Source organism: Eumetopias jubatus, unplaced genomic scaffold (assembly GCF_037043125.1).
Source record: "Eumetopias jubatus isolate StellerSeaLion01/CBP00866 unplaced genomic scaffold, mEumJub1_p1.0 scaffold_2, whole genome shotgun sequence".
Lineage (NCBI taxonomy): Eukaryota > Metazoa > Chordata > Mammalia > Carnivora > Otariidae > Eumetopias > Eumetopias jubatus.
The window spans coordinates 37,021,022-37,031,169 of NW_028274808.1; the positions used below are offsets into that span (position 1 = coordinate 37,021,022).

General features: G+C 35.9%; 1 pseudogene; it reads left to right on the plus strand.

Moving 5' to 3' along the window:
* The first annotated feature begins 7,072 nt into the window (after positions 1-7,072).
* On the plus strand, positions 7,073-7,458 carry LOC114224790 (proline-rich protein 3 pseudogene; annotated as a pseudogene).
* Positions 7,459-10,148: the final 2,690 nt, after the last annotated feature.

Consider the following 10,148-nt stretch of genomic DNA (forward strand, 5'->3'; position numbering starts at 1 on the left):
CAATAGTTCTCCTCTTCTACATGTATAACTTTAGTCATTCTCAATCAGGTGCAACTTCTTCCCTAAGGGGACATCAGGTAATGTTGGGAGACACTTTTGGCTGTTGGAATTGGACAAAGAGGCACTACTGGTATCAAGTGTGTAGAGGCCAGGGATGCTGCTTGACATCCTAAAGTGCATATGACAGCCCCACATCAAACCAAGGGAGACTCGGTCCAAATGTGAATGAGACAAAGGTTGAAAAATTCTGCTTTAGAGAAACTCTTATAGATTCACCAGAAGATTTTTATAATACGTTCTTCATAGCAAAAACAAGAAAACAAATAATTAAAAAGAAACAACAACCTAGAAATAGCTTTTATGTACAGAAACAAGAAAATGAATAAAGTGTAATATATTTATAGATTGAATACAATAAAGCAGTGAAATTTAAACATATCAATATGGATCAATGTTGCAAAGATACTGATCATTGAAAAAAAGGAAATTGTGAAACATGCAATAGAATATCATTTTCAAACTTTTCAAAAACAAGTAATAGTAAACAACATATGGTTTAAGATTACATGCAAACTTTGTAAAACTAAAAAAAATTAAAGTAATGATTAAACATGCATTCATATCTATTCAGGTCCTCTGCCCATTTTATTAATCATATTGTTTGCTTTTTTGGGTGTTCAGTTCTTTATATATTTTAGATATTTAGACCTTCTCAGATATATCATTTGCAAATATCATCTCCCATTGAGAAGGTTGCCCTTTTGTTTTGTTGATGCTTTCCCTCACGGTGCAGAGCTTTTTATTTTGATGTAGTCTCAAAAGTTTATTTTTGCTTCTGTTTCCCTTGCCTTAGAAGACATATCTAGAAAAATGTTACTAGGGCCAATGTCAGAGAAATTAATGCCTGTGCTCTCTGCTAGGATTTTATGGTGTCAGATCTCACATTAATATCTTTAATCCATTTTGAGTTTATTTTTGCATATGGTGTTAGAAAGTGGTCCAGTTTTATTTTTTACATGTAGCTGTCTGGTTTTTGCAGCATCTTTATTGAAGAGACTGTCTTTTCCCCATTGTATATTCTTTCTTCCTTTGTCATGGATTAATTGACCATAATAACTATGGGTTTATTTCTGGGCTCTCTACTCTGTTCCATTGATCTAGGTGTCTATTTTTGTGCCAGTGCCATACGATTTTGATTACTATAGCTTTGTGGCATATCTTGAAATCTGGAATTGTGATAAGGAAGATGTGGTACACACGCACACACACACACACACACACAGGAATATCATGTAGCCATAGAAAAAGATGTGATCATGCCATTTATGACAACATGGATGGACCTAGAGGCTGTTATGCTAAGTGTAATAAGTCAGACTTGAGAAAGACAAATACTATGACTTCACTCAGGTGTGGAATCTGAAAACAATGGATAAAAAACAAAAAGCAGAATTAAACATGAAAACACAGGGAACAAAATGGTAGTGGCTAGAGGGGAGCATGGTGAGGGGAATGGGCAAAATGGGTGAAAGGGAGGGGGAGATACAGGCTTCCAGCTATGCAATGAATAAGTCACGGGAATAAAAGGCACATCATAAGGAATACAGTCAATGTAACAGACAGATGGTAGCTACACTTGTGGCGAGAGCATAACATAACGTATAAACTTGTTGAATCACTATGTTGTCATCTGAAACTAATGTAACATGTGTGTCAACTACACTCTAAAAAATTTAATAGAAAAAAAACAACACACATGCATTCAGGACACTGTTTCTCTGAAATAGGAATGGGGTTCTTGGGGAATGTGATTGAGAAAGCATCCAGTTTGGGTATTTGGTGATGTTCTATTTCTATAGGTTTCTTTTAGTATTATCCTTTATTACTTAAATGTAGTCTTCATATGTTCACTTGTCTTTACCAACATTTCATGATAAAATATTTAAAATGTAAAAAAGAAAACAAACAAAAGCAACCAAATATTAAGTGAAAGATACAATGATAAATAAAAAGAGATTTCCCCAAGAACATGTTCCTGAACCCTGTCTTTGTATATTTGCTTCTCACAATACTTCATATTCTTGGCCCCTATGTAAAATATTACAGGATCTACTTGGTAAAATATTTAGAAGGTTGGGTTGGCAACCTGGCATTCCCCTTGGCATTAGAATCAGGTAATGAACTCAGAGAGATACTTCCACATATGTTTTTATGAATTTATTTAAAAGGATATTAAATGATAATTTCCTATTGTCTCAGAATTTTGGTTGAAGCTCAAAGTAATTCACTAATTTTTTATGTAGCTGTATAAGTTATGCTATTTATTATGGACATTAATTATTACCTTTTCTATACCAAACATCTGGGCTTGGTTCCTTTTCTCCTTTCCCTGTTTTATTCTTATTACATATTGCTTTTCATTTTTCCTTTTATTATTTAATATGTGGAGATTTCTAAGTACAGTTAGTTAAGGGATCTCTGAATAAAAATGTATTTGCTGCATTTAAAAGTTCTCTCTTGAGTGTGGGGTGTTTGAGCTATAAACAAACAGAGATATACTAGCATAAATTTCACAGAATTGTCACAACATGTAACTAGTTTGTAGAAATCCTCTTCCGGAAACTCATGTAACTTGTGAAACCCAAGAGTGAAAGAAAACAAACAAACAAAAAAACAATCAAACAAAACCAATGCTTTGTAAACTCTTAAGAGAGGCTCCATACCGTAATGGTTTTAAAATCATGAACTCTGGAGCCAGACTGCTTAAACTCAAATCTTGTCTTTCTACACTTACTTTGTGAACTTGGACAATTACTTAGATCCTGCATTTCTTATATTTCTCATTAGAAAAATAAGAATAATAGCATACATACCTTTTAGGATGATTGCAAGGATGATATGGGTTAGCAATTGTAAATTGTTTAGAAAAAAGTAAATAAAATATTGATGACTGTTTGATTTACATGACATTCTTTCAAAAATTTCATAAGAAAAAATATATTTATTCTATTAATTTGCACTTCTTTTTAGTTGAAATTTGCAACAACAACAAAGTGGCTCATAGTCTCACTTAAATATTAATATGTTTTAATTGACTGTAGCATTGTAGTGATGTTCCTTTTTTCATTCCTGACATGAGATATTTGCTCTTTTATTTTTTCTTTATTATTCTTATCAGGGGTCACATTTTTTTTCAAATATATGTATAGATTTTTCTATTTTATTAATGTCTTCACTTATTCCTTTCACATTATTTTTTTACATTTTTTGAGATTAATACATTATTTTTCCAAAATCATGAGATAGATGCATAGTCTTTCTTTTTAAATAATTTACGCATTGTAGATTATACATTTCCCTCTCAATATGCTTTTAGCTGCATCCCAGAAATTTTATTTTTTTTATCATTATTCAAGTCAAAATAGTTTCTAGTTTCCATTTTGATGGGTTTCTTTTTTGACCTATGAATTATATAAACTATGTCTTCATTTTCAAACATACAGAGATTTTCCAGTTAACTTTTTGTTATTTATTTATTTTACATTGGTTAAAAATATGTTCTGTAGGATTTAATTCTATGAAATTTTTGAGACTTTATTATGCACCTGCATATACGTATATGGTCAATTTTTGTAAATATTCCATTGTACTTGAAAATAATAGGTATTTTGTAATTGATGAATTTGATATTCTATACATCTTAATTAGATCAAGTTCATTAATCCTGTTTTTGTTTATTTAATTTTTTTAAAAGATTTTATTTATTTGACAGAGAGAGACACAGCGAGAGAGGGAACACAAGCAGTGGAAGTGGGAGAGGGAGAAGCTTCCCGCAGAGCATGGAGCCAGATGTGGGGCTGGATCCCAGAACCCTGGGATCATGACCTGAGCTGAAGGCAGACGCGTAACGCCTGAGCCACCCAGGTGCCCCGCATGAATCCTGTTTTTAAAATTGCGTATATATTTAATTATTTTTGACTAGCTGTTCTGTTAGTGAGATTTTAAATAAAAACAAAAATTTGCAGTCTAATTATGGGTTTATCTCTCTATCTTTTGTGTTCCATCTCCATCAGTTTTTGCCTTACATGGTTTGAGATTATGTTGTCTAATGTATAGAAAATTTAGTATTATTATATCTTCCTGGTAAATTAAACACTTTCTGTTATAAAATATTCCCCTTTTATCTCTGTGATAGTTTATGTCAACTTGACTTAGCTATTGTACTTGCTTATTCAATTATATTTCTGATTTTTATATTTCAAACAGCATATAAATATGATGCTTTCAAAAGTCCAGTTTGATAATCTTTGTAATTTTAAGTTGGAAGCGTTAGTTCACTTACATATAATGTAATTACTGATATATATGATTTTAAATCCACCGTTAAACTATTTATTTTGTTTTGTTTGTTTTCTTTCTTTCTTTCTTTCTTTCTTTCTTTCTTTCTTTCTTTCTTTCTTTGAGAGAGAGAGAGATAGTCAGTGAGCAGGGGAAGGCTCAGAGGAGGAGGGAGAGAAGGTGGGAAAGAATACCAAGCAGTCTCTGCATTGAGAGTGGAGCCCAATGTGGGGCTCGATCTCATGACATTAAGATCATGATCTGAGCAGAAATCAAGAGTCAGATGCTTTACTGGCTGAGCCACCCAGGCACTCTTAGCATCTATTTTTTTTATTGTTGTCTGTTGTATTGATTAAGATTTATTTATTAATCAGTTTTTCCCATCTATTGGCTTGTTGCTTTTCATTGTTACATCATTTATCTGTTGTTAGTAGCCCTGGAGATTAAAACAAATGTATGTAAGTTTTCAAAACCCTTATAAATTAGTTCTTACCAGAAAATACAAGGAATTTAATGACATTTCTATCCCTCCTCATATTTATGCTATTGTTGATATATATTTCTAATTCAATCAATCTACCTAATTATTATTTTTCATTTGTTGTTATTTCTGAAATTAGTTTTCCTCTGCAAAAATAAACACACAAACAGAAAACCTTAATTTTTCCTTGATTGTGGGCTAGCTAGTAAGAGATTCTAATCTTTTGTTTGGTTAATTGAAAATATTTTTATTTTATTTATATTCTTGAGTATTATTTTCTGTGAATATATAATTATGATTTGATTTTTTTTCTCGGCACTTTTAAGATATTATTCTATTGTCTTCAGGTCTCAATTGTTTCTTTGAGAATTTATCTGCCAGGCTGTTTAGCTCCTTTGAAGATAACTTGTTATATTTTTTCTAATTTTAAAATTTAAAGATTTTTTGGATGCCTGGGTGGCTCAGTTGGTTAAGCATCTGTCTTCAGCTCAGGTCATGATCTCAGAGTTCTGGGATGGAGCCCCACATCTGGCTTCTTACTCAGTGGGGAGTCTGCTTCTCCTTCTCTCTCTGCCCCTCCTCCAGGATCATGCTCTCCTTCTCAAATAAATAAATAAAATCTTGAAAGAAAAATAAAATAAACTTTAAAGACTTTTATCTTTTTTTTGTTTTTGTTTTACTATTATGTCTCTATAGGTTTCTTTTCATTTAACCCTTTTAAATAGTGTTTTGTCTATTTGTGACTTAGAATCTTTCACCATGTTTAAAATTTTTTCAGCCTTATTGCTGCTCTCTACTTTCTATCTTTTCATCCTTTGAGACTCAGACTGCATCTACGCTGGATTTCCTCACTTTACCCTCTCTCTGTGTGTTGTATTCTATTTCTCTCTCTCTTTTCCATCTTTTTTTTTTTTGTCCTCTTCAGGATTTAATCTGTATTTTCTTCAGCTATAGCTGCAAATTCATTAATCTCTTATCAATGATTCTAATTCCAGAATATTCATTTGGTTTTCACATTTTCTGCAAAGTTTCCCAACATTGTCTTTTATTTTTTGAATATATTAAACAAATTACTTTTAAAGTCTGTTTCCTTTTTCTTTTATCTAATTCCCCGTGGGTCTATTCTATAGTTTGTTGCTTTCATGATATTACACAGTGTGCCTGATTATTTAGTTAATAACTGTCAGATGTCTATAAAAGTGACAAAAATACTTAGGGGTACTTCTTTCAAGGGAGTATTTAATTTTGTTTTGTTCAGGCAACTAGAAACATAGAAAATCCTGAACTACCTTAACTTCTTAGGGCTATCATGAGGATTTCCTCATAAGACTATAATAAGTGTTACATTAGTTATTATAAACAAAATTTTAAAATTCCTGACACAAATAAGTGCTCAGAAAAATTTTTATATTATTAATGTAAACAAAAATACATAGAAAACATAATCACCAAAACATTAATGGTGAATGTCAGTGGATATTGATATTTCAATATTTCTTCATTCTTCTTGTATGCTCTTGATCACTTTACTTTTTTAACTGAAAAATCTTATTTAAAACAAAGCTGCTCTTTACATAAACTAGCATAACATAATAGCAAAGGGAAACTTGAATTATCATATATGATCACATGTTATCAGAGAAAAAATTTGTGTTTATCATGGTCCTGAATAAAAGTCCTTTTGTAGGTCTATTCACAATAGTTCTGGTATTGTGCCCTATGAAACAAGATAACAGGATTTCCAGATGGAAATGTTCACCAGGCAATTGGAAATGTAGTTTATAGCTGTGGAGATAAGTCAGGCAGTACATGACCAAGTCATCAAAACAGGTGATATAAATAAGGCAGACTGATTCATATCTGTCAGAGCTGGGAGGCTATAGATCAAAATGCTGCGTTTTGACTTTCAGGAGCTTTCTTTCACAATGACCTGGCCACAGGTAAAAAGCTAAAGAAAGATAAAGACTCTATAGATGATAGTAAGATTAAGATGTTTTTCTGAAGGGGTGCCTGGGTGGTTCAGTTCATTAAACATCTGACTCTTGATCTCTGCTCAAGTCTTGACCTCAGAGTTTAAAAAAAAATTTAAAAAGTGTTTTTTTGACACCACGTGAAAGGGATTTTCAATGAGATATGGTTATTACTGAAGAAAAATCAAGATAAATGAGGACTGAGGATCAGTTGAGAATGTATTTTCAGAAATAAGAAAAGGGTAGCCCTCCAAATCCCGCTACAGCCATTGCCGCAACCACGATGCCGAAATGAAAGAAGCAGAATCAGCAGCAGCCGCCGCCACCGCAGCAGCCCCCGCTGCCAGAGCGGGAAGAGACTGGAGACGAGGAGGATGGGAGTCCCATCGGAACACCCAGCCTTCTGGGTCCTCCCCCATGGCCAATGAAAAGCCTGGACCAGACCATGGGGGTCCTTCCAGGGGAGGCTTTCACAAAGAGCAGAGAAATCCTTGAAGGCTCAAAAGTTGGTCTCTTATCAAAAATACCTGCCCACCCAAGGATGGCCCCCAAGTTGTGGAAGACAAATCCAACCGCCCTGTCTGCCGACACTTTGCCAAAAAGGGCCACTGTCGATATGAGGACCTCTGTGCCTTCTACCACTCAAACGTCAATGGACCTCCTCTGTAAGACTGTGCCTTCCCATCGAGGCTGGAAGGAGCCCTCTGACCTAGCGGCCATGTATTTCCCTGTGGCCCTGTGATGGCTACTGTGAGGCTGTTCCACCACCACCCTCAGTCAGTGACACCCACCCCCATCCGCCAACTCCCCAATTTGGGGTCCAGAGCTGTGTTTCATCATTGATACCCAGTGTGTGGGCTTTCTTCTGATCCAGCCTCCAGAGACTCGTCTTCAGGACCCCATCTTTGCTCCCTTCAACTGCCTCTTGGATCCTCTTCCCCCTCGCCAACTGACTGCTGAGCAGGAAACCTCTTTGGTGCTGTTTCTTGTGCATTTGTCCACCCAGCCCCCGGTACTGCCCTCAATTCCTGAGAGCCCTGGAGCAGTTTCCTAGCATTCTCCTCTTCTAGCTGCTTGTTTTAAGTCTTTTTCATGTGACGGCCCCTACCCCCAAAGTTGCCAGTTGCTCTGTGAAACTCACCAGCGGGAGTCAAGTATGGATGACTGGTGCAGAGTTACTCCCTGAAAGGCCACTCTCCCTGCTTTTGGATTTTGTAGTTTCTCCGTCAGTAGCATGATCCCCACCACTCTGGTCTGTGATCACTGAGCTTTGTGAAACTGCATCCCCTCGTACGTAGCCTTTCTGAGTGTCCATGGCATCTTTGTGACTTCCCAACAGTAGAGTAAGTTTTTCTGCCAAAATGAGTGAGGCTCTTGGTGCCCTCTAGACTTTCCACACCTCTCAACATGGGAGAATTGTGAAACTTTCCACAGGACTGCCTCCCTGGTCTCCCCATTCTCCTGGTGTCGGTTTTCCTGGGTTTGACACAAGCCCATGAGATGTCCTCTGAAGCCTCTGACGGGCTACGCTATTTCCTCTCCAGCCCACTTTAGTTAGAGTACGTCATTGTGAGACCACCAGCCCTTTCATCTGAATTCTGTGAATCTCCACCCGGCCTACCTTTGGGTGGAACCTGGACAGTACTGTCGCCCGCATCTAACCTTCTTCCCTACATCCCTGGCACTGGTTGTTTTCTGTGAAAACAGCAGTGAACAGTTTCGGTTTTGAACTGGCCCTGAGGAAATGGGTCAGGAGTTGTGTGGCAAGAAGGAAGGATGAGAGTCGTTGGAGGCCTGAGAATGACTTTTTTTTCTTTTTAACATTTTTTTATATTAGTAATAAATGCAGTGGAAACGAGCAAAAAAAAGAAATATGAAAAGGGTAAAAGTGTGTAGATAGAGATAAATAAGCAGAGAATAAAGTAGGATACTAAAATATTATTGTTTCTGCAGTCAAAGTTAGGATGGATTTCTTAAAGATTGATTGATTGATTGATTGATTGATTATTATAGAGAGAAGGTGTGTGAACCTGCACGAGAATGGGAAGGGGCAGAGGACTGAGGGCAGGGCCTGAAGTGGAGCTCAATCTCACCACCATGAGATCATGACCCTGAGATCATGACCTGAGCCAAAGTCAAGAGTTGGATGCTTGGGGCACCTGGGTGGCTCAGTTGGTTAAGCGGCTGCCTTCGGCTCAGGTCATGATCCCAGAGTCCTGGGATCAAGCCCTGCATTGGGCTCCCTGCTTGGTGGAGAGCCTGCTTCTCCCTCTCCCTCTGTCTGCTGCTCTGCTTGCTTGTGCTCTCTATCTCTGTTAAATAAATAAAAATCTTAAAAAAAAAAAAAGAGTTGGATGCTTAACCAACTGAGCCACCCAACCCCCGCAAAAGTAGGACAAATTTAATGAAGTAGTTGGATAAGCAGAGTCAAGAAGTTTTTATCAAGCCATGCTTCTTAAAAAAAAAAATCAATCTTCAGAAACTTTTCCAAGACAGAATTATCTGAAACTCCATTACATGTATCTGTTTTGATTCACCCACGAAAAAATTCAGGTACAAAGAGTGAAAAACCATAGAAATAACACGTTCTCTAATTCTTAAAAGTTTTTTGGAATTTTTGGCTTTCATATAGATATGATAACCCAACATGATACTTTTTTTTGTTTGTTTCTTTTGCCTTGGGCCTGGTTTCAGAAATATCAGCATAAGTAATCATTCATTTTGAAGATGCATAGCCAAGTGTTCTCTTTGCTGTATAATTTTGGTTTCAATTTCTCTTACTTTTATCATAAAGAGACCATATTCTTATAAAACTACATGTTAAAAACGAAAAACAACTCATGATGTAATAGGAAAGAATAGTGTGATAACTATTCTAGAATGCAAAATCATGCACCAATAAAAGTGATTTCAAGTACTGATAAGCTGGATGACAGAACAGCATTCATATAATGTACTGAACACTAACTCCTGGTTTCTGCTTTGGTTCAGCTTTATTAAGATCAAACAATGCCTGTAAGGGAGCACAGAACTGCATGCACCCTCAAAAACTTTTACCAAATGCAATTTTAATTTGCATTTTGAAAGAAAGATTTTCAAGGTATTTAATCCTTTATTTAAACTTGTAACACATCACAAATTCTCCAAATGTGAAAGACTGTTGCCTCATCATCTGTCCTTAGCAGTCAAATATAGTAGAGATGCAGAAAAGTCTTCCTTAAAAGGACTCAGGAATAATAAGAAGACAGAACTGTTATCATTGTGAGCACAGATAAAAGACTGGGTAAGAAAATGGGGGTGTAGAGGGGTACAATCTTAATTCCTCATGTGCTTCCACTTTTTTTCTAGTTCAGAGTCAT